General features: G+C 45.7%; 1 protein-coding gene across 3 annotated transcripts in view; it reads left to right on the top strand.

Moving 5' to 3' along the window:
* The window catches only part of LOC126235977 (sterol O-acyltransferase 2-like), a 263,506-nt gene that overhangs the window by 118,697 nt on the left and 120,709 nt on the right, over positions 1–24,100 (top strand). The gene's annotated exons all lie outside the window — the stretch shown is intronic.

The raw sequence follows: 24,100 nt of genomic DNA, 5'->3' as shown, positions 1-24,100 counted from the left end.
CATCAAACCAGTCTTCGGACTGAAGATAACAACAACAATCTCAATTAAGCTCGATGCCAATTGTGCAATGAGATTAAAGTTATTTCGTTCTTAAAAAGAACAGTTCTTTTCCATCTGCTTTTAATATTCACTTATAACTCTCTATTCAACAACAGTTTCCTTTTTCAAAGCCATTTTTTGAGGTTAATAAATACCGATAGAAGTCATTTGAGGCCAAATCTAGAGACTAGGGTGACCAAGCATTTCGAAGCGCCGCTTGTGCAACTTAACTTTACAAAATGCAGTATGTGCTTGGCCGCATTAACTCGATAAAGTAGCACACTTTTAATATTCACTTATAACTCTCTATTCAACAACAGTTTCAAAGACAATCGATCATGATACTGGGTGACTGAAAAAGTTGTTGCTTTTTTTAAGCCAACAAAATGTTTTTGCTTCATTTGCTGCATTTTTACTTCATCCAAACTACCATACTGAATTCAGTTTTGTCTTAAGGTTGCACTTGCAAGTCCACACCTTGTGCATAGTCCCATAATGAGGCAGGATGACCTTCAGGTAATATTTCAACTTCCCCAGATACTACGAGGGTTGCCCAGAAAGTAAAGCACCGCGTTTTTTTCTTCAACAATTCTTTATTGAACATAATGAGAATTACACACATGAAGAATGGTGTTTTATCTACATAACCTATTTTTCCAGGTAATCCCCATCCCGTTCTATGGCCTTCCTCCAGTGCGCAACAAGGGCATCTATGCCCTGTTGGTACCAATCCTTGTCCTGGTGATGGAGCCAGTGCTTCACTTTGTGAATCACCTCCTCCTCGCCCTTAAAATATTATCAACGAATGCGTCTGTCCTGTCGAATGACTACATCAGCTCGCTGCAACATGTCAGGTGTGACAGCCGTGGATGCTCTCCCCGGCCGCTGCAGATCGTGGAGCTCCGCCGAACCGCCTTCTGGTGACCTCACCGTCCGTGCCCAGTGGCTAACTGTACTTCTGTCGACAGCAGATGCTCCATAGACGTTGCACAAACGTTAGTGAATATTCCCCACTTTTCTTTCTCTGAAGTGGGAAATTCAACGACCGTATGTTGCTTGTAACATACATCAACTACAGACGCCATTTTGAAACTGTCCTGCAGCTACGCTATCTGTAGGAAGCGACGGGAACTTAGCACAGTCACTCACAAGGGAACCTGCCCAGTTTTCAGTTTTTCAAGGCCTATCCACTGTGCCAACTTATAACTAAATCTGAGGGGGGTGCGATGGGGAGGTTCCCTTGTCAGAAGAATTCAAATAATACATACGTAACCTTTCGCATTTGTAGCATTGTTTTCGACTGAGAAAAAAATGCGGCACATTACTTTCTGGGCAAGCCTCGTATTTTCAATGACAGTATCAATTTACACTGTAAAAAATGGTCTTCAGTCTATGTGAAGAGTTCCTCTGCATGGCGTCCAATTCATTTTTAAATTGGGACACGCACATTTCTGTAACTAAAAATCTCTCATTAGACTGAAGTTGTGTTTTCTGTTAATGTGTGCTCACTGTATGGCCCTTCTATTTTCTCTGTAGGTGAAACAGATTTTAGTGATACTGTGATTGGGAGGTGTACTAGACTACACAGATTACTTAACCGAAGTTAGTGTTTTAAAAATGCGATCTCAGGATGCCTAACAAGCATTCAACAATATCTTTATTAAATGTCACCTCTTTTATTTTGACACAGGTGTACTGTTTGTTTTCTACTTTCATCAAATTTGACTCTCAAGATCTGCATGTAGGATTCTTTTCGTTGTCTTAGTTTCAGTACTGTTTGACAAGTTACCCAAAATAAAGAAAATTCTGCATTATTGAGAATTATATAGGGTGATTCAAAAAGCATACCACAACTTTAGGAATTTAAAACTCTGCAACGACAAAAGGCAGAGGTAAGCACTATCTGTCGGCGAATTAAGGGAGCTATAAAGTTTCATTTAGTTGTACATTTGTTCGCTTGAGGCGCTGTTGACTAGGCGTCAGCGTCAGTTGATGCTAAGATGGCGACCGCTCAACAGAAAGCTTTTTGTGTTATTGAGTACGGCAGAAGTGAATCGACGACAGTTGTTCAGCGTGCATTTCGAACGAAGTATGGTGTTAAACCTCCTGATAGGTGGTGTATTAAACGTTGGTATAAACAGTTTACAGAGAATGGGTGTTTGTGCAAAGGGAAAAGTTCTGGACGGCCGAGAACGAGTGATGAAAATGTAGCACGCATCCAGCAAGCATTTGTTCGCAGCCCAGGAAAATCGACTCGCAGAGCTAGCAGAGAGCTGCAAATTCCACAATCAACTGTATGGAGAGTCCTACGAAAAAGGTTAGTTATGAAACCTTATCGTCTGAAATTGGTTCAAGCACTGTCTGCAGCTGATAAGATTAAAAGAATCGATTTCTGTGATTTTATCCTTGCTCAAATGGAAACAGATGAATCTTTCGTTTCAAAGATTGTGTTTAGTGATGAAGCAACTTTCCACACTAACAGGAAAGTCAACCGTCGCAATGTCTGTATATGGGGCACTGAGAATCCGCGGGAAACAACTCAGTATGAACGTGACTCGTCTAAGGTGAACGTTTTCTGTGCCATTTCAGCCAATAAAGTTTTTGGTCCTTTTTTCTTCGAAGGTGCTACTGTAACTGGACTACAGTATCTGGAGATGTTAGAGAATTGGCTGTTCCCTCAGCTCGAACAAGCGCCACCACATTGGCACTTATCTGTCCGTATCTACCTGAACGTCAACTACCCGAGGCGATGGATCGGCCACCAGGCAGCCCGTGACAGAGCACTTCATCACTGGCCTCCAAGAAGCCCTGATCTTACCCCCAGCGATTTTTTCTTATGGGGGTATGTTAAGGATATGGTGTTTCGGCCACCTCTCCCAGCCACCATTGATGATTTGAAACGAGAAATAACAACAGCTATCCAAACTGTTACGCCTGATATGCTACAGAGAGTGTGGAACGAGTTGGAGTATCGGGTTGATATTGCTCGAGTGTCTGGAGGGGGCCATATTGAACATCTCTGAACTTGTTTTTGAGTGAAAAAAAACCTTTTTAAATACTCTTTGTAATGATGTATAACAGAAGGTTATATTATGTTTCTTTCATTAAATACACATTTTTAAAGTTGTGGTATTCTTTTTGAATCACCCTGTATTCACCCATTCAAAATTTAAAGACATGGTGCTCATAAAACAGGTACACTGCCGGAAAACATTAGTACACGTGGAAAGTCGACATCGATATTGATTTGATGACAGGATATGCTATCTGGGCTATACTAGACGTACTGATAATGGTTGCAGCGTTGTTCGTTAACAGAAAGCGTAGTGGCATAGTGCCGTCTGTGTCTGCCGTTTAATGGGAAATGCTCACATACAGAAAGAACAGTGTGGTGCAAACGTGTGAAGCAAGCAGCTAACCATACCACGGAGACGCACTCGTGCTTCCTACAGTCAACTGAACAAGCTTGAAAGGGGTCAAATTGTGGCCTTCTGACTGATGGGATAGACTTTAGAAGAATTACAACTCAAGTTGGACGTGCTTCGTCAGTTGTGCAATAGTGCCGGCATCAGTGGTCACGTGAACATAATCACACCAATAGATGAGGTTCTGGACGTCCACAGAGCACAGACACCCGCCAGGATTGTCGTATCGTAAGGCTAGTGGGAGATCGAATACCCACCACACACGGATGAAAGTGCGTGTGTGCCCAGACTGTTGCGAACCAGCTATTAGCAATGGGACTACGGGCACACTCACTTCTGCCCATCTTCCACTCACAACACAGCATCAACGTGCACAGTTCGGCTGGCCCCATCAGAGGATCACTTGAAAGGTGTAATGGCGCGCTGTGGTCTTCACCAATGAAAGCAGATTCTGCCTGCACCCAAGTGATAGTTGTTTGTGCGTATGAAGTAGACCTGATGAGTATGTCTAAGACACACTGTCCCCACCCCAGGTCTTATGGTGTGGGATCTGATAGGTTACAACTCTTTCACCTTTAGTGTTTTCGAATGGGACGTGAACCAGCAGTCGGTACGTGCAGAACTGTTATTAGACTGGTTCTTTTGCCGTTCTTGCAGCTGTAAGGTGATGTGTTGATCCAACAGAATAATGCTCGCACACACACACACACACACACTGTTCGTGAAACTCGACCTGTTCTGCAAGGCGTGCAGAAATTTCCCTCGCCTGCACGATATCTGGACTTGTCTCCAGTCGAGCACGTATAGGACATGATGGGACAAGAAGTGACTCGTGAGATTCGTCAACCAACAACTCTTACGGATCTACATGAACATTTCGAGAAGGGGTGAAATAACGTATCTCAAGACAGTATTCGCCATCTGTACAATTGACTAGACGCCAGAGTTTGTGCCTACATTGCTGCCTGCAGAGGATACGCCAGGTACTAATACGTAGTTTCTGCGTTGTACCTCAGAACCGCTTGTGCTATTGATGTGTAAATGTTCTGCGTATACACCGTTGCAACAATAAGTCTTGAGGCAACTGGAGACCTCTGAAAAGCTGTAACTATTTTTTTTCCCTCAGGAGTGTATTAAGTCCCTCTCTTCATATCACCGAATTAAGACAGTCCAGTGGTAAAGGTGCTGGACTGACAGGAAGTGTCCTCAAATTCTTGTCTGGCCGTTCTGATGTGGGTTTTCCATTGTTTCCCAAAATCAAGTAAGAAGAATGGTTGGATCCTCTGAAAAGGATGAAACTAATTTCCTTGCCCATCCTGCTCCTAAATAAGCTTGCAGTCCATCTCTAACAACCCTGTTATGGATGGGATGCCAAACTTCCGTCTTCCTTGTTTTATATTTGCTATAACCCTGTACGTCATATTTGATATGCGCCACAGGCATGGCCGCCAGCAGGCTGTATTCAAAGACTCTGCCATCGTTCACCTGCGCTGGCACGCCACCACAGTCTGCTCGCGACAGTACCGATGTAGTTTTTCTTGATGAGGTGATAATGTTTGGCTTGTGGGGCGTTCACCTGCGTGGTCATCAGCGCCTGTACAATATCCCAATCTGTACACAGTCCAATTTTAGCCACGTTCGCAAATGATGATGAAATGATGGGGACAGCACAAACACCCAGTCCCTGGGCAGAGAAAAATCCCTAACCCGGCCGGGAATCGAACCTGGGACTCCATGATCTACAGGCAGCAACGCCAGCCACTGTACCACTAGTTTTTCTTGTATGTGCTACGGCGGGCACCTCTCGAGGCCGTCTGCTTGACAGGTCTATGCTCTCAGAGCTTGACTATCTGAGATCTTTCCCCACTTTCGGACACTGCCGGCGAACTGACTATTGCCACTGTTTACACGACACTACTACTCGCAAAAGGCCCCTGACGAGGAACTCCTTGAGTATGCGGTCGCGATAGGCCACATATTGTCTGCCATGCAACCACAATATTGGCTGCTAATGGCGACAGGGGCAGGACTGGATGTATCCAATGGTGAGCCCAGCATGAGGCTACAGAGCTTAGTTGAGCGGCTTAGTCGACAAGTAACTCACACCAGTGCTAGAGTGCTAGTGGTGTTGTTGATACAAAGCAGAGCAATGGCAACGATAAACAAAGCAGAAATTGCGTTGTACCTACACCAACAACCACCAAAATTAACGTTTCGTCAGAAAGGAATCCAAGGAGTTTTGCAGGGTGAGAAGGAAGTGGCAGATGAAATATCAGCGTTTCTGCAAGAAGAGTCAGTGGAGTGTGTGGTGTTGTATACGCTCGACTGTGTGGGCAATGCGCATGAGTGCAGTGGTGACGATACATACTTAACAAGTGAAACTGATATTGAAAAAGGTGTCGAGCCATGTAGTTCATCCTCCTTGTCAGACATGAAAATAGTAAAGGAGAATCTCTGTTTGAGATGGAGTTACTAGACATAATTACGTAAATGGAAGATCACTTGCAGCATATATATATATATATATGAATGGATTTCGAGTAAGTCCTCAGGAATATGGCCGTGTAGTGCGTAAGAAGAACTGTAGATACCGATGGAGGAAAAGGCGCATTTGTTACAAAAGCTGGTGTTTGCGCATTTCAAGGGGGCTCGATACAATTTACAAGATGTGCATGACAGTGGCCCACCGCGTTATGCACATCAAATTGCACGGGATATTGCACTTGACATTGATTACAGTGATTTCAATGGAAGCAGTGGATGGTTGCATAACTTCAGACAGTACTACACGATTGGAAGACGTAAGATAACGAAATTTCAAACAAAGAGCTAATTTGACATTGCACAGCAGATTGCAGTATCGGTTCAAAAATGTGTAGGTGAGGTAAACTCCTCCCACCGTTTAGTAAGGAATTTGTTTTCAACTCCATACAGAGGGAACCCTGGGAATTAGAGTTACGAAGAGAGTTGTATCAAGATCAACTAACATCAATGACTTAACACACTCATATACAATTATGCCGACTGTTAATCTGGATGGTAAATTGGCTGGAAAGTAATTTATTGTGCCGCGAGGAGTTGGAGGTGCTCTGACCCCTGTGATTCTTTTTTGCGCGCGTGATGTTGCGAGGGCAGTAAACAATATTCACGTCACAGCATGCAATAGTGGGAAAATGGGTGCAAGAGAACTACAAATGTGGTATGAGCACTTCTTTAGGCCGAGAGCTGGTCAAAACAACTTGCTTTTGCCTGATTCCTGGTCTGCGTATAAAATCATACTCCTTTAGAGCAAACGATCCTTCCTCATTGCATTTCGTTCAATCTGGAACCACTGGACAAATTCAGCCTCTGAACGTTTGTTTCTTCTGTGCCTTTGAAACATATTATCACATTATCTGCAACTACACGTTTAAGAATAGCCAGTTTCACGATAAGTTCCACGACTGTCTGTTTCACATTTGGTTGCATGTTGTCACATTTCATCAGTTCTCATCACCCGGTTACACCAATATTATTCTATATGAATTCTTTAAGAGCGGATACCTAGCTGAATGTCCTGCACGTGTTGTATCTCCCAAGGAGTTCGCCTTCGACCTTGATTGTGCCAACTTTTGTGATCACCGTGGCACGCCATTTTTCATTCGGTGTTCATGGCACAAGTTAATGGTTTGCTTTAAACATTTCTCGAATGTCGACGATGTCAATTTCGTGAAGTGTAATACATAAATCCTATAGAAGGTTGATCACTGCATCTCCCGGACACTCATTTTCTGTCACACTTCTGATACACAAGGTGAGTCATTAGCAGCTAATATTTTCCCTGTGATAACGGTTGAAACAATACATTCAAAAGAGCCATACTAATGACTGAACTTGCGACTTCGCACTCAAGGGGTTCCTTGTAAGTGAAAACTATCACGTGTACACCTAGCTTAAGGACAGAGCGGCAGGAGCCCGTCCTCATATATGTTAAACTGCTGATGTTACTATATCTATACTTATGTGTACCTGAATGTGGATTAAGAACAGATACAGGGCAAAATGCATTCTTTTACATAAACGTATAATATATCTTCAAAAATATTGTAGCTAAAATAGTAAAGCTTAAGACTATTATGTACAACTTAATGCTTGATATTTTGTGCAATTTTTGTAAATGCACGTCGACATACATTTTATAAGGATTAATTTTTTTATTACTGTTGTCTCTATAATGTACCTTTTCTCTTGCTAATAAAGCAATGAAACTGGAATTTCACAATTTACATCTGCATACAAGGCTAATAAAACGTGTGCAACAGATTTTTGTTTAAGGTCATAGTCGAAATTAATTTTTCAGTATTGTATTACCAGGAACTACTCTATTCTTCTCAAAATTTTAAACAGAACTTTTCTTAGAGAAAAGATGACGGAAAAGTGCTGCACAGAATTATTCAGTAAGTAATTCTTAAGAACTACGTCAAGTTTCAGGATGTTAGCTTTTATAGGAAATTGGAAATTTGTGGCAATTTCCTATGGTTCAAATGGCTCTGAGCACTATGGGGCTTAACTTCTGAAGCCATCAGTCCCCTACAACTGAGAACTACTTAAACCTAACTAACCTAAGGACATCACACACACTCATGCCCGAGGCAGGATTCGAACCTGCGACCGTAGCGGTCGCGCGGTTCCAGACTGTAGCGCCTAGAACCGCTCGGCCACCCAGGCCGGCAATTTCCTGTGGGACCAAACTCTAACTACTGAAGTCATCGGTCCCTGGGCTTACACATTACTTAATATAACTTGAACTAACTTACGGTAAGGACAGCACACACACACACACACACACACACACACACACACACACACACACACACACACATGCCCGAGGGAGGACTCGAACCTCCGGTGGAGACAACCATGTGAACTGTGGCAAGAGGCCCCAGACCGCGCAGCTAGCCTGCACAGGTAGCTTTTATAGTTGCTGAGAAAAGGTACATTATAATTCAAATGGTCAGTTTATGGTAACTCGCATTTAAAGTATTTATTTCAATTTTTGACAAAATTGCCATAATGTAGTGACTAATGCTGCCCACATCCATAATCTTTATTTTCTTCCTCGTCTTCCGCTGCCTCCTTTACCTTTTTGTTCTGCTGTTTGAGCTTTGTCCACTCGTGCTTGATCGATGCTTCTGAGTATCTTCAGTGTTAATGAACTTGGATGGAAGTCTAGTCTCCTACCAAAATTTCCACTATTGAACACTAGACAGACATCACATGCAGCTATCTTCACAACAACTGAGGATACAAATACTGTTTTTGGACAACGCATTCATATAACGTGATTGTGGCTCTCATTTGTATTCTGTGTTTTCCCACGTACACATTTTTCCAGCTGTTCAATACTGGCTGGGTACTTGAAAGTTGGTTTTATAACATCTAGAACGCAAGTTGCAAACCGTTTTTGTGGGTGTATGGCTTTCCACTGGCTTCTGCCAGAAGATACTTACATCGCGATTTGTCACAAAGATAACATTGAAGATTATCATGTGTGGAAAGTTTGTGAAAGAATATTGCCCACACAGCTTTATGCATTGTTTTCACACTGTGTAAGTTATCCCTGATAGCTTTTCCATAATATATTTGTAAAGTGTGAATTTCCTTGTCTGACAGACTATTAACACCTCACAGTGGCTTTCCATCTTCTAAAAAGCACGTTGTAAACAAAGGACAAACAAAGATAAACTTAGTCACAGTCTTCTAGACTCATCAGCAGTTCGTTTCGATTTTGTGAACGAAAAACGAACACACAAAAATGTTTCTAACGTACAGAAGGGTTGGATCACAACAAAAAAGAGGGGGCACGGTAGGAGCAGACGCCCAAACAAACTCTTTTAAAACATATTTCTATCCAGAACTCGATTATGAAACTTTACGATGTTATTCTAAAGAATCAGTCTAATGAATTATGCAATAAAAAATAGAATTTTTTCGTAATTTTCCCCTACATCTGCATTTAATAACCTCTCGGTCTTTGTGGCCGCACTATTGCTTGTGTCTTAGGTTACGACACAAATGGCGACGGGTGTGGTGTTCACTGCCCTGTGCTCGGTTTCTTTGGTTGTTACCTCGGTTCTCACGTCTATGGAGGCACTGGTCTAGAATCTTCTTGAGCAGCAATAGGCTCTTACGGTTGCTAATATGAATTTTTCAGCCACGTTGACTATGCAGGCTTCTACGCCGTCGGCGTAGGCACTGCCCTCACCGCCCCCCTCCCCCCCCCCCCCCCGCCTCCCTCCACCCTTTAACGATGGTGTGACCGAGGACTGAGAATCTTACGAGAAGTGACATTCGGCAACACTTCCTCGCTTTTGGTGTCACTGATGCTAACATGTGTAAGGCTTATTTTCTCTCTTGGATTTTCCCTCCGCTCTACCAGTTGTGGTGCCATTTAGCCCCATTCCAGGAACCAGCGTCACTTCCGTTCAACGAGTTGCATAAGTTGTTGCCAAATTATCACCGTAAATGCACGCACATCATTGTGGCACATGTCGAGTTCTGTTTTCGTCATAAACAGCCCCACCGTCCTACCGGGCTCGAGCAACCGAACTCCACAGCTTCCGTCACACATTCAGTTTGTTACTGATGCTAATCATGATTCCTGTGCTGTTTCTGTCGTCTGTTATGCCATCATTCAGTTGGCCCTATTAAAAGTGCGTCAACGTGCACTCCATTTCGAAAATCAGTCTTTGATGGCCCAACCCCTCGTGGTGTCTCATGCTGCTGGCGATTAGATTGAAGCTTGGTGCGACGTCACCACGATGGCTTCTGTTCCTGGTCATCGGGCGTCAGTTAGTTCTCGGGGGGTTTGCCGTGGCAGAAGAACAAACTGCAGCTTGTACAGTGCCTTGTTGAAAACTTGGGCCCATGTCTTGCTGGGTTCTATGCCACACCTGAATCCTACCATCAGCTCTTACCAACTGCAGTCGGGTCTCATCTGACATGCCACGATTTCCCACTCATCCAGGGTCCAACCAATTTGGTCACAAGCCCAGGAGAGGCATTGTAGATGATGTCGTGCTGTTAGCAAAGGCATTCGATTCGGTCGTTTGCTTCCATAGCCCAGTACCACCAAATTTTGCCCCACTGTCCAAATGGATACGTTCGTCATATGTCCCACACTGATTTCTGTGGTTATTTTACGCAGTGTCCCTTGTCTGTTAGCACTGCCAACTCTATGCAAACGCCGCTGCTCTCAGCTGTTGAGTGAAGGCCATCGGCCACTGCATTGACTGTGGTCAGATGTAAGTTCTGAAATTTGGTAATGCCTGAAAAATGGTATTCTCGGCACACACATGACACTGTGGATCTCGGAATATAGAATTCGCTAACGATTTCCGAAATTGAATGTCCCTTGCGTGTAGCTCCATCTACCATTCTGTGTTCAAAGTCTGTTAATCCAAGTCGTGCAGCCATAGTCACATCGGAAACCTTTTCACGTTAATCACCAAAATACAAATGACAGCTCCGTCAATGCACTGCCCTTTTATACCTTATGTACGCAATACCACTGCCATCTGTATAGGTGCATATCGCTATCCCATATCTTCTGTCGCTTCAGTGTACGGCATCTCTGTGTCGTTCCCAGCCTTCTCTTGCAGAAACGGGCATGGATATTAACGGCTTGTCTCCAGTGCTCACTAATACCAACAAGCTAGTTACTGAAGTGCAAGCAATAGACAAAGTGCTACGGTGTCAAAACGACACGGGTGCAGCTGTGACTTTGGGCGTAGGATCTCCAGTATTTGCTGTTACTCGACAGTTGGTGAATTACAACAAGCAGCATATTCCAATTTTAGGCCAGTTTACGGCTCCCACTGTGTTTATATCTGTGTTTCGTTCCTTGACTTTTCTGGTAGCGAGTGATGCTGGCAGCGACAGTTTGTTTGGTCTGAATGCTTTCAATGTTTTCAGATTTTCTACTGTGGATGCAGTGCACCTCGTTTCCAATAAGGTCCCTTACCAGCAGTTAAATCCTGTGTCTGTATCCTCATCTCTTTTTCTCAGATTGCTAGGTTGTCCTACTAATTTTACGACCCAGATTATTCTGAAACTTAGGCGCAGCCGGAGATTTTTCCGCGCACGCCCTACTCCAGTGGTCATGCATTATCGAGTGAAATTATAGACAGACTGACGCCGTTGGGGATCATTCAGCCTATTACGTCAAGTGAGTGGTCTGCCACATCGTTATTGTTAACCGAACGGTCAGTTTCATATTTGTTGCGACTTTCGTGTCCATTGACGCCCATCTATCACTGACACCTACCCTTTGCCCCACCAGGACGAGTTATCGGCGAAACTCGCCGGTGGCCAGTTTATTTCTAAAATTGATTTATCTGAATACTGTTTACAGGTTCTGTTGTATGACAATCCGGGACGGCTCCATGTGGTTAACAATCTAGTTGGATTGCAGTTGGGTGAAGCTAGCGCTTCTGCAGTTTTGCAGTGTTTTTTGGAACGACTGACAATGTCTGTTCTGTTTGCATCAACTATCTCGATGACATCATCGTGGAGGGTGGATACCTGGACGAACACTTATGCAACTTACGTTCATTGTTCACAGTCTTGGATAAAGTACAACTTGGCAAGTCTCACTTTTTTCAGCAACCAATAATTGTGTATTTGGGGTTTGAGGTTTCTCAGGATGCTCTGCATAACACTACAAATGTCAAAGAACTTCAAGAGTTTTTAGAGAAAATTGCCTATTATCATAAATTCGTTCTGGGTGCCACTATGTTGGGCCGTTCTCTCCAGGAATTACTCCACAAGGACGTTACCTTTATGTAGACACCGACCTGCGAACTTGTGTTCACACTTTTGAAATCTAAATTACATTTTTCTCCTTGTTTGTTACCTGGTCTTGGCTACAGATGCCTCCCAGTATGGCCTCAGGGCCATTCTTGCGCATCACTATGAGAATCGTTCTGAATGTTCGATAGTTAATGCGTTACAAATGCATTACTCTGCTCAGCAGCGCTACTCCCAAGTTGGAAAGTAAGTGCTTGCTATCATCTACGTGCTTAAAAATTTTCATATATTCTTGTATGGATCTATGTTCCACCTCATTACGGGTGACAACCTTCCGTTTCATTGTTCAGTCTTCCTTCCTCGTTGCCCAACAAGGAAGCACATCTTCTCCAGCACTGGGCCTCGTTTCTGTCTCGCTAAAACTGTGAAATACATTTTTGGCCTACCACACAGCATACCAATGCCGATGGCCTGTCCTGGCTTCCATTGCAGCCAGATCCTACATTCGATCAGGATGAGCTCCTTTGTTCTCACATAGATGTTGAGACATAACATACAGTGGAAGGGCATCCTATTATGGACTCCCTAAATTGCAGCTGCTGTAATTGCCAATCTGGTTTTGCACCATGTTGTTCAATTTGTTCAGCAAGGTTGGCCAGACAGGCCTCCAGGCAGGGCTTCTGATCCTTTACAAAACGATTTTGACCTCTGGCGCCGTGGGAGTCTCTCTGTCTGTGGCTCGCATTGCAGTATCCATGAGAACATGTCCATATTGATTTCATGGGACCATTCCTGACTTCTTATTGGTTGTTGATTATCAATGCCTTCTCTAAATTTCCATACGTTGTCTGCTGTACTTCAAAGTACAGCATTTTTTTCTACTGAAAAAAAAAATATTGAAGAATTGTCATATACACTTGTTACAGATAATGGTTCACAGTTTGTCTCAGGCCTTCAATGATTTCTGCGTCCATCAAGGCATTCCTTTCCACTCCAAATCAATGGTGTGATGGAATGTCTCTTCCTCATGTCCAAGGTTAAAATGAAAGAGTGTGTTGCAGACTCTTCCATAGATTATGCCTTGACATGCCTCTTGAGTTCCTATTTACCAGTTTTGGCCTAGAATCCACTTCCACCACTGCCATCACCTGTGACGACCACCATGGATGCCACAGAGCTGTCAACAGCCATCCTAATACCCGCTGCAGAGGAGCGCCCTTTCCCCAATGGGAATGATGCTAAAACTCTATACATCATTCATGGATATGAGCTGTGAGTGTGGCCACCTCTACATCTACATCTACATCTACATCCATACTCCGCAAGCCATCTGACGGTGTGTGGCGGAGGGTACCCTGAGTACCTCTATAGGTTCTCCCTTCTATTCCAGTCTCGTATTGTTCGTGGAAAGAAGGATTATCGGTATGCTTCTGTGTGGGCTCTAATCTCTCTGATTTTATCCTCATGGTCTCTTCGCGAAATATACGTAGGAGGGAGCAATATACTGCTTGACTCTTCGGTGAAGGTAAGTTTTCGAAACTTTAACAAAAGCCCGTACCGGGCTACTAAGCGTCTCTCCTGCAGAGTCTTCCACTGGAGTTTATCTATCATCTCCGTAACGCTTTCGCGATTACTAAATGATCCTGTAACGAAGCGCGCTGCTCTCCGTTGGATCTTCTCTATCTCTTCTATCAACGGGTCCCACACTGCTGAGCAGTATTCAAGCAGTGGGCGAACAAGCGTACTGTAACCTACTTCCTTTGTTTTCGGATTGCATTTCCTTAGGATTCTTCCAATGAATCTCAGTCTGGCATCTGCTTTACCGACGATCAACTTTACATGATCATTCCATTTTAAATCACTCCTAATGCGCACTCCCAGATAATTTATGGAATTGACTGCTTCCAGTTGCTGACCTGCTATTTTGTAGCTAAATGATAAGGGAACTATCTTTCTATGTATTCGCAGCACATTACACTTGTCTACATTGAGATTCAATTGCCATTCCCTGCACCATGCGTCTATTCGCTGCAGATCCTCCTGCATTTCGGTACACTTTTCCGTTGTTACAACCTCTCGATACACCACAGCATCATCTGCAAAAAGCCTCAGTGAACTTCCGATGTCATCCACAAGGTCATTTAGTATATTGTGAATAGCAACGGTCCTATGACACTCCCCTGCGGCACACCTGAAATCACTCTTACTTCGGAAGACTTCTCTCCATTGAGAATGACATGCTGCGTTCTGTTATCTAGGAACTCATCAATCCAATCACACAATTGGTCTGATAGTCCATATGCTCTTACTTTGTTCATTAAACGACTGTGGGGAACTGTACCGAACGCCTTGCGGAAGTCAAGAAACACGGCGTCTACCTGTGAACCCGTGTCTATGGCTCTCTGAGTATCGTGATGATGATGATGATGATGATTAGTGTTTTAGGGCGCACAACAGCGAGGTTATCAGCGCCCGTTCCCAAAAGTTCAATTCAGAGCCGAATTGTGAGAGAAATGTTATTGTTCAAATTGCAAGATTGGACACAGCACAGCAAGACAGGGTGATAAAACTAAAAATAAAATAGCAGTACAAACGGGTAAAAAAGGAATTAACGGTGGCTGAGTGACCACTTACAAATAATGGGTGACCAAACCACCGGACAGCACATTAAGACTGCAATCCCAATATTTTGGGAAGAAGGCCAGACATCACACAAAAACGTAAAACCCTAGCGACACTCGCCTCATTATTAGTTAAAAGAGAGGGTAGGTCTGGTGGCTCCTCACGACGTAACAGAAAACCATGTGTCAAAGGACAATGTCCTATTCGAAGCCGTGTAAGGGCTACTTCCTCAGCGCGTCGGTGGCGGAAGGAGGTGAGCCACGGTCGGACAGAATCCTTCACCGCTCGCAACTTATTATCCCTCACGTCCAGCCACTGAGCCTCCCACCAACGCATGACCTTCCGAGTCACGAAAGACGTAATGGCCTGCAGGGGGACGGAACAGCGAGCAGAAGGTGGGATGGAGCAAGCCTCCTTGGCAGCCGCATCTGCAAGTTCATTGCCAGGAATCCCTATGTGCCCTGGAACCCAGCAGAAAATTACATCCTTACCCTGCTGTTGCAAGAGCAGGAGTGCGTCCTGCACCTCTTGCACCATCCGATCTGCTGGGTACATCTGTTCAAGAGCGTGTAGAGCACTTTGGGAATCGGAGCAGATGATGAATTTCGTGCCACGATGTCGGCGCATATGCTCTAATGCTTGCAGAATGGCAAACAGTTCTGCATAGTAAACTGAGAACTGCTCTGGGAGCCCCATACGATGGACAGTATCGGGAAACACAGCAGAGCAGCCCATAAAATCACCCTGTTTAGACCCATCCGTGTAAACAGTAATAAAATCGGAATGGCGTTCTAAAATCTCAGTAAGTTTAATTTTAAAAAGGTGGTCTGGGGTACAATACTTCCTGTAAGCAGCCAGATCAAGAAGTAATCTTGGCCTTTGTAGTCGCCAGGGAGATCCCCTACTCCATCCCTGGTGGAGTACCTTAATGCCCTCCAGGTGTACTAACTCGAGACTCTCCTTCGCACGGATGCCAAACGGCTTTGTTGCCTTCGGACGGTGGCGGAAGAGACGTTCCAGTGCCGGCTGGGAAAAGGTGTTGGACGCCAATGAAAGAGGAGTGGACTTGGCCCTGTACGCGTGCCGTACCACGAGGAGAAGACGCCGAATGGACAGCGGAGGCTCTCCCGCCTCGACACACAGACTAGCAACCGGACTCGTGCGATAAGCCCCCGTTGAAAGCCTAATACCCTCATGGTGAATCACGTCCAACATTTTGAGGTAGGAAGGTCTGGCAGAGCCATAAGCTTGACATCCGTATTCCAGTCGAGGTCGCACAAAGGCCTTATAAAGTTGGAGCAGACGTGCCCTGTCAGCGCCCCAGGATCTATGACTGACGCATTTAAGGACGTTTAATGCCTTTAAACAGCGGACCTTTAGATCCTTTAAGTGTGGCAACCATGTGAGCTTCTCATCAAAAATAAGCCCGAGATATTTCACTTTTCCCATAAAGGGGAGAACAGTGTCGCCTAGTTTTAAAACAGGGAGATTAAAAAGAGAACGGGAACGGTTAAAATCTACACAAACGGTCTTCTCCAAAGAGAATTTAAAGCCTGTGGTCTTAGACCATTCCTCCAATCGCACGAGTGTCAGCTGTAATTGGCGTGTAGCAGCTGTGAGGGAGGAAGACGCACAGAAAATGGAAAAATCGTCCACGAACAAGGAACACTGCACGGGCCGTCGTACTGTGGACGCAATACTATTGATGGCAATTGCGAAAGCTGTCACACTGAGGACACTTCCTTGAGGGACACCGTTCTCCTGCTTAAAACGGTCAGACAGGACATTCCCAACCTTATATTTAAAATATCTGTCCGACAGAAAGGATCGGATGATACTCAGCCCCTCAGGGGACTCAGCATTTATTTGCTGGGTACGGGCTTGGCGAACCCGGGGTCCCCGAGCTGTGGACTGGTGTGCGCCGCCAGTCCTCTGACACCGTAAGCTCTGGGCATGCTTCAGCGACCACCGTGTGGCGCAACGGTGGAACGTTGTGTGTCGCAGGGACCGGGGATCTTGGCTTGATTGCCTGGATCGCGAGGATGGTGCATACCTCTATAAAAAACCCTTCAATCTTAAGGTGTGCTGCGCGCCGATAAGATGCATGGCTGTTGAGGTGGAACAGTCGCTAGCGGGCGACCTCTGAGGAACCTGCCGCACCTCAGTTGTATAAGGCTTACCCAGGCATGCGGGGCTCTGTCTGGGCTGACGTTTCGTTCCCTAGCTGCTCGTGGGACGCACATGGCAACCACGTATTTTCCTTCACCAACTTCGCAATCAGTCAAGCGCATGAGGGAGGCTAGTCCTCCCGATATGCAGATGGACAAGAGTAACAGGGCTCTTGGAGTCGTTAATGACAATGTTTTCATCGTGATTAAGAGGAAGGAGGGCTCATTTGAAAAAGTGTCTCCTTTCTACATACATAAAGGTTTAGAAGGACTCGCAGGTACACTGAAATCTATCAAACGCCTGAGGAATGGTACCCTGTTAGTTGAGACTACTAGGGCAAAGCAAGTGGAGCTGCTTCGAAAGTCAACCAAGTTAGGCGAGTATGATATTACTGTCGAGTTGCACAATTCCCTCAACTCCAGTAAAGGCGTTGTCACCTGCCGTGATTTAATGGATATCGGTGTCGACGAGCTGAAGCAAGAATGGGCAACGCAGGGGATTGTAGACGTGGAACAAAGGACACGTAGGAATAATGGAGTTCTTGAGAAATCTGCCACCTTCATTGTGACTTTCAATTCGCCTGTCTTACCTGAATACGTTCTGGCTGGTTTTCTCCGACTTAGGGTTCGGCCTTATATACCTAACCCTATGCGCTGTTTCAAATGTCAGCGATTTGGCCATACGACATTGAGTTGTGGGGGTGAACCGACCTGCGGTATATGTGGCAAGGCAGCCCATGAAGCTGGGACCAACTGCACATCTCCAGCGCTGTGTATCAACTGCTCTGGGAGCCATCCCGTCTGGAGCAGAGACTGCCCCGTCTTTGCGGAAGAACGCAAAATTCAGGAGATCAAGGTGACAAAGAGGCTACCTTATGTGGAAGCCAAAAAAGAGTATCGGGCTACAAAACCCCCTGTCTTTGCCACATCCTATGCCTCCTTGGTGCAGAACCGTGCGTCGAAAGTGGACGCTTCGACGCAGACCATGTCCAGCGTCGCAGTATCTTCCACCAATACCTGTACCTGCGTTTGTACCTGCCAGAGCACTCCCACTAACGATATAGCTCTTCAGGCTGCTCCACCTGCACCAACTGCTATTGCTGAGAAAACTCCAGTGAAGCCTTCGAAGGCCCTCCAGAAACAGAGTGCCTCTCCACTTCCCCCATCCCCGACTTCCACAAGGAAAACGGGACCAGGGAAAGGGGCACGGCGTTTGACGTCAAACCTGCCGCAGGCGCCATCGGATGTCGTCATGGCATCCCTGACTGATGAGGAGGAAATCGTCATGGATTTTGATACCTCTTCCCCAGAACCTGGCAGCCCCTCTGCTGCCACTCGCTCTACAAGTGCCTCACCAGCGCGGCGCAAAGACAGGGGGAAATCTAAACCGAAACGCTGATATGGCTCCCATACTTCAGTGGAATCTGAATGGAGTCAGACCTCACTTTGCAGAATTGCGGCTGTTAGTACAGGCAAACCCCTTTTGCATCTCTTTGCAAGAGACGCATTTTAAAGAGACCGATACGCCTGTACTTCCAGGATATCGCGTGTACAGGAAAGACGACCTGACTGGTAATAGGGCTCAGGGTGGGGTGGCCGTGTTCATTAAGGACACGTTCCACTCCTCACCTGTGACCTTAACCACAACGCTACAAGCGGTTGCAGCTCGGATCCTGGCCCAGGTTGATGTCACAGTGTGCTCCCTGTATCTACCACCTGCTGAGCACATTGACAGTGAAGCCCTCGCACGGCTCATTGCTCAGCTACCCCGACCCTTTCTCATTTTAGGAGACTTTAATGCTCATCATGCATTATGGGGTTCCAACAAAACCTGCCCCAGAGGCCAGATGATTGAGCAGTTGCTCAGGACTTCCGACGTCATACTGCTGAACACAGGTCAGGCCACGCATTTTAGCACCGCTTCAGGTTCGTCTTCTGCCATAGACCTCTCTATTTGTTCGCCTGTGCTTGCGGACATTGTTCAGTGGGTCGTAGACGACGACCTTCATGGCAGCGACCATTTTCCTATCTGGCTTCATCTGCCAGTTGAAATGGGTCGTGTCGCACAGCCGCCGAAATGGTTGTTCCGGAAAGGAAACTGGACGCTCTACCGGCAGTTGGCTGTTTTTGAACGGTGTGACGGCGTCCAGGATTGGGTGGATCACATTACGGCGGTGATGCACCATGCCGCTGATGTATCCATACCAAAGTCACAGGGAACACCTTTGAGGCAGCCTGTCCCTTGGTGGAATGACGACTGTCGTACCGCCATCAGAGATAGACGGGCGGCTTTGAGAAGATTTCGTCAGTGCCCCACTGCAGCGCATCTGACAACTTTCCGGATAGCACGGGCGCGGGCGAGACAAATCGTTAGGGAGAGTAAACGGAGGTCTTGGCGTGAGTTCCTGAACTCCATCAATAGGTCCACGTCTTCAAGCAAAGTATGGGAAGCCATTAGGAGGATCTCAAGGCGATACTCTCGACCGCCAATAGCAGCTATACGTGAGCGGGGGTGTCTCCTCACATCTCCGAGAGACATCGCCCGGGCGTTGGCAGAATCTTTCCAAACTATTACGGCCGATTCTAGCCAGGACCCGGAATTTCTGCGCTATCGGGGTACACAGGAGAGGGCTGGTTTTGATTTCCGTTCAAAGAACGCTGAGGAATACAACCAGCCTTTCTCTTTGTGGGAGTTGGACTCTGCTCTGTCCGTATCTCGGGATACCGCACCTGGTCCAGACCTGATATCGTATAGCATGCTGCAGCAGTTGGATCTGCGGTCGAAGGAAGTCCTCCTCCAACTTTTTAATGAAATTTGGAAGACAGGCGACTTTCCTAGTTCGTGGAAAGAATCGATTTTAATTCCCCTTTTAAAACCAGGGAAGGATCGGACCGAACCCAGTAGCTATCGTAGCATTAGTCTCACGAGCTGCGTAGGAAAGACATTTGAGCGTATGGTCAATCGGCGCCTGGTGTGGGTTCTCGAATCCAGATCCTTACTTACCCGCTGCCAGTGTGGGTTCAGGAGGTATCATTCCACCCTCGATAACCTGATCCTACTCGAAACAGCGATACAAGATGCTTTCCTACGTAAGCAACACCTTATCGGGGTTTTCTTCGACCTGGAGAAGGCGTACGATACTACCTGGAGGCATACCATTTTGCGGCAGCTTTATGAGTGGGGTTTCCGTGGGCGTTTACCCACACTATCGTGTACGAATAGCACGAGCTGGGTTTCACACGATCGTCCTTTTCGAAACCCATGCTGATTCCTACAGAGTAGATTTCTAGTCTCCAGAAAAGTCATTATACTCGAACATAATACGTGTTCCAAAATTCTACAACTGATCGACGTTAGAGATATAGGTCTATAGTTCTGCACATCTGTTCGACGTCCCTTCTTGAAAACGGGGATGACCTGTGCCCTTTTCCAAACCTTTGGAACGCTACGCTCTTCTAGAGACCTACGGTACACCGCTGCTAGAAGAGGGGCAAGTTCCTTCGCGTACTCTGTGTAAAATCGAACTGGTATCCCATCAGGTCCAGCGGCCTTTCCTCTTTTGAGCGATTTTAATTGTTTCTCTATCCCTCTGTCGTCTATTTCGATATCTACCATTTTGTCATGTGTGCGACAATCTAGAGAAGGAACTTCAGTGCAGTCTTCCTCTGTCAAACAGCTTTGGAAAAAGACATTTAGTATTTCGGCCTTTAGTCTGTCATCCTCTGTTTCAGTACCATTTTGGTCACAGAGTGTCTGGACATTTTGTTTTGAGCCACCTACCGCTTTGACATAAGACCAAAATTTCTTAGGATTTTCTGCCAAGTCAGTACACAGAACTTTACTTTCGAATTCATTGAACGCCTCTCGCATAGCCCTCCTCACACTACATTTCGCTTCGCGTAATTTTTGTTTGTCTGCAAGGCTTTGGCTATGTTTATATTTGCTGTGAAGTTCCCTTTCCTTCCGCAGCAGTTTCCTAACTCGGTTGTTGTACCACGGTGGCTCTTTTCCATCTCTTACGATCTTGCTTGGCACATACTCATCTAACGCATATTGTACGATGGTTTTGAACTTTGTCCACTGATCCTCAACACTATCTGTGCTTGAGACAAAACTTTTGTGTTGAGCCGTCAGGTACTCTGTAATCTGCTTTTTGTCACTTTTGCTAAACAGAAAAATCTTCCTACCTTTTTTGATATTTCTATTTACGGCTGAAATCATCGATGCAGTAACCGCTTTATGATCGCTGATTCCCTGTTCTGCGTTAACTGTTTCAAATAGTTTGGGTGTGTTTGTCACCAGAAGGTATAATATGTTATCGACACGAGTCGGTTCTCTGTTTAACTGCTCAAGGTAGTTTTCAGATAAAGCACTTAAAAAAAGTTCACTGGATTCTTTGTCCCTGCCACCCGTTATAAACGTTTGAGACTCCCAGTCTATATCTGGCAAATTAAAATCTCCACCCAGAACTATAACATGGTGGGGAAATCTACTCGAAATATTACGCAAATTATCCTTCAGGTGCTCAGCCACAACAGCTGCTGAGCCAGGGGGCCTACAGAGACATCCAATTACCATGTCTGAGCCTGCTTTAACCGTGACCTTCACCCAAATTATTTCACATTTCGGATCTCCGTCAATTTCCTTCGATACTATTGCACTTCTTATCGCTATAAACACGCCTCCCCCTTCACTGTCCAGCCTGTCTCTGCGGTATACATTCCAATCTGAGTTTAGGATTTCATTACTGTTTACGTCTGGTTTCAGCCAACTTTCTGTCCCTACATGGGCGTTGTGACCGTTTATTAATGAGAGCAGTTCTGGGACCTTTCTATAGACGCTCCTGCAGTTTACTATTAGCACATTAATATTGTTATTCCCTGTTGCATTTTGCCTACTCCTACTTTGCCGCGTCTCAGGAGGCGTCTTGTCGGGCCTAGGGAGGGAATTCTCTAACCTAAAAAACCCACATGTGCACTCCACACGTACTCCGCTACCCTTGTAGCCGCTTCCGGCGTGTAGTGCACGCCTGACTTATTCAGGGGGACCCTACATTTCTCCACCCGATAGCGGAGGTCGAGAAATTTGCACACCAGATCTCCATAGAATCGTCTGAGCCTCTGGTTTAAGCCTTCCACTCGGCTCCAAACCAGAGGACCGCGATCGGTTCTGGGAATGATACTACAAATAGTTAGCTCTGATTCCACCCCGCGAGCGAGGCTTTCCGCCTTCACTAGTTCCACCAACCACCTGTACGAACTGAGGATGACCTCTGAACCCAGATGGCAGGAGTCATTGGCGCCGACATGAGCAACAATTTGCAGTCGGGTGCACCGAGTGCTCTCTATCGCCGCCGGCAGGGCCTCGTCCACATCTCGGATGAGACCCCCCGCAAGCAGACAGAATGAACACTGGCCTTCTTCCCCGACCGTTCCGCTATTTCCCTAAGGGGCTCCATCACCCGCCTAACGTTGGATCTCCCAATAACTAATAAACCCCTCCCCCCGTGTGCCTGCTCGGACCTTGCTGAAGGAGCGGCCACATGTCCACTCACAGGCAGAGCGGGCGATGCCACACGGCCAGCCTCCACATTGACCCTCCGCCTCGTGCGCCGTGAACGCCGCTGAACCCGCCACTCCCCTTGGGGAGAGGGTGGCCCAACCGCTCCCGGTACCCGCGAAGATGTCTCGACAGCAGGGACAGTGGGTGAAGCATGTAAGACCTGGGGTGTACCATGTGACGCACCAGACTCCCCACTGCCGCTACACTCCGAGGCAGCAGCCTGAAGACGGCTGACCGCGGCCATCAACACGTTCAGCTGTTCGCGAACAGTGGCCAGCTCCTCCTGCGTCCGTACACAGCAGTCACACATCCTATCCATCCTAAGGAATCAATTTACTGTAGAGAGTTAATCAACTTTTAACTAGACTGCTAATTCACTAAAGGTGGCTGACTAAACTGTGGTTACTAGCCACTTCTTGTAGAAAACAATGAAAATAGCACTACCTGTCTCTGGACTGTATTGAAAACAAACACTAGCGCTACTGGCACTATGTTAACTAAAGGGACTCTCTCTGACTGTATTCAAAACAACCACGAAATCTATGGAACACTATTACTAGCACTCGACAATTAAAGCTTCCTAAAAGCAAAAACACACGGAAGAAGAAGTGACAAGTAATAAAAATACAGTTAATACTTAAATTAAGGTAGCTCGCTGCACAGCAGACGTGAAGCGGACGGCAGTTACAACGATACTGACACTACTGGCACTATGGCTGACTAAAGGGACTATCTCTGACTGAATTCAAAACAACCACGAAATCTATGGAACACTATTACTAGCAGTCGACAATTAAAGCTTCCTAAAAGCAAAAACACTCGCAAGAAGTAGTGACAAGTAAGAAAAATACAGTTAAACACCAATGCATTACATTCAAAGACCCACCCTCAGCATTGCATGGACCAGCCACAAGAGGCCACCCACAACTCATACTCGCGGCACAGCATCTGCCACGCCATCTACCAGAGTTCTTTGCTATATAAAGACAGCACGTTAGGTGCTCATTCTCGTATGTGTTCTGCTGCTGATTGTACTGTTTATAAGCTTGAATGTACTTGAATGTGGATCAATAAAGTCTTGTACTTTGTGTCTGCACTATTACTTGTTTCTTGAGTTATGACAGTAGCTCCATGTTTTCCATCCTCATGATCACTAACAGTGAAGTTGGCACAGTACATACTGTGTTGAATGACTCATGACACTTCTGCACACATGTTCACCACATCAAGTTTGACAATGCCCCTCACCCTCAGTCAGCAAGACTGACCTAACTTAAGAAACAGTATAGAACCAGAAAGCGTTTTTTTAGTCCAAAGTCCTGTTAATAACTTCCATACATACATTTACACAATATTTATATTCATACTGTGTACGCTAGGCATGCATATGGACCCACATGTATTTAACAGCTAGTGCATAAACATAAAATTGAATAGTGTAATAGAAAAACTGAAATCTCTTGTATTTGTAAGTATAGATTCATAACAGTGATAAT

Source organism: Schistocerca nitens, chromosome 2 (assembly GCF_023898315.1).
Source record: "Schistocerca nitens isolate TAMUIC-IGC-003100 chromosome 2, iqSchNite1.1, whole genome shotgun sequence".
Lineage (NCBI taxonomy): Eukaryota > Metazoa > Arthropoda > Insecta > Orthoptera > Acrididae > Schistocerca > Schistocerca nitens.
The sequence above is the reverse complement of the archived record's forward strand: the minus strand, read 5'-3'. Positions and strand labels throughout refer to the sequence as shown.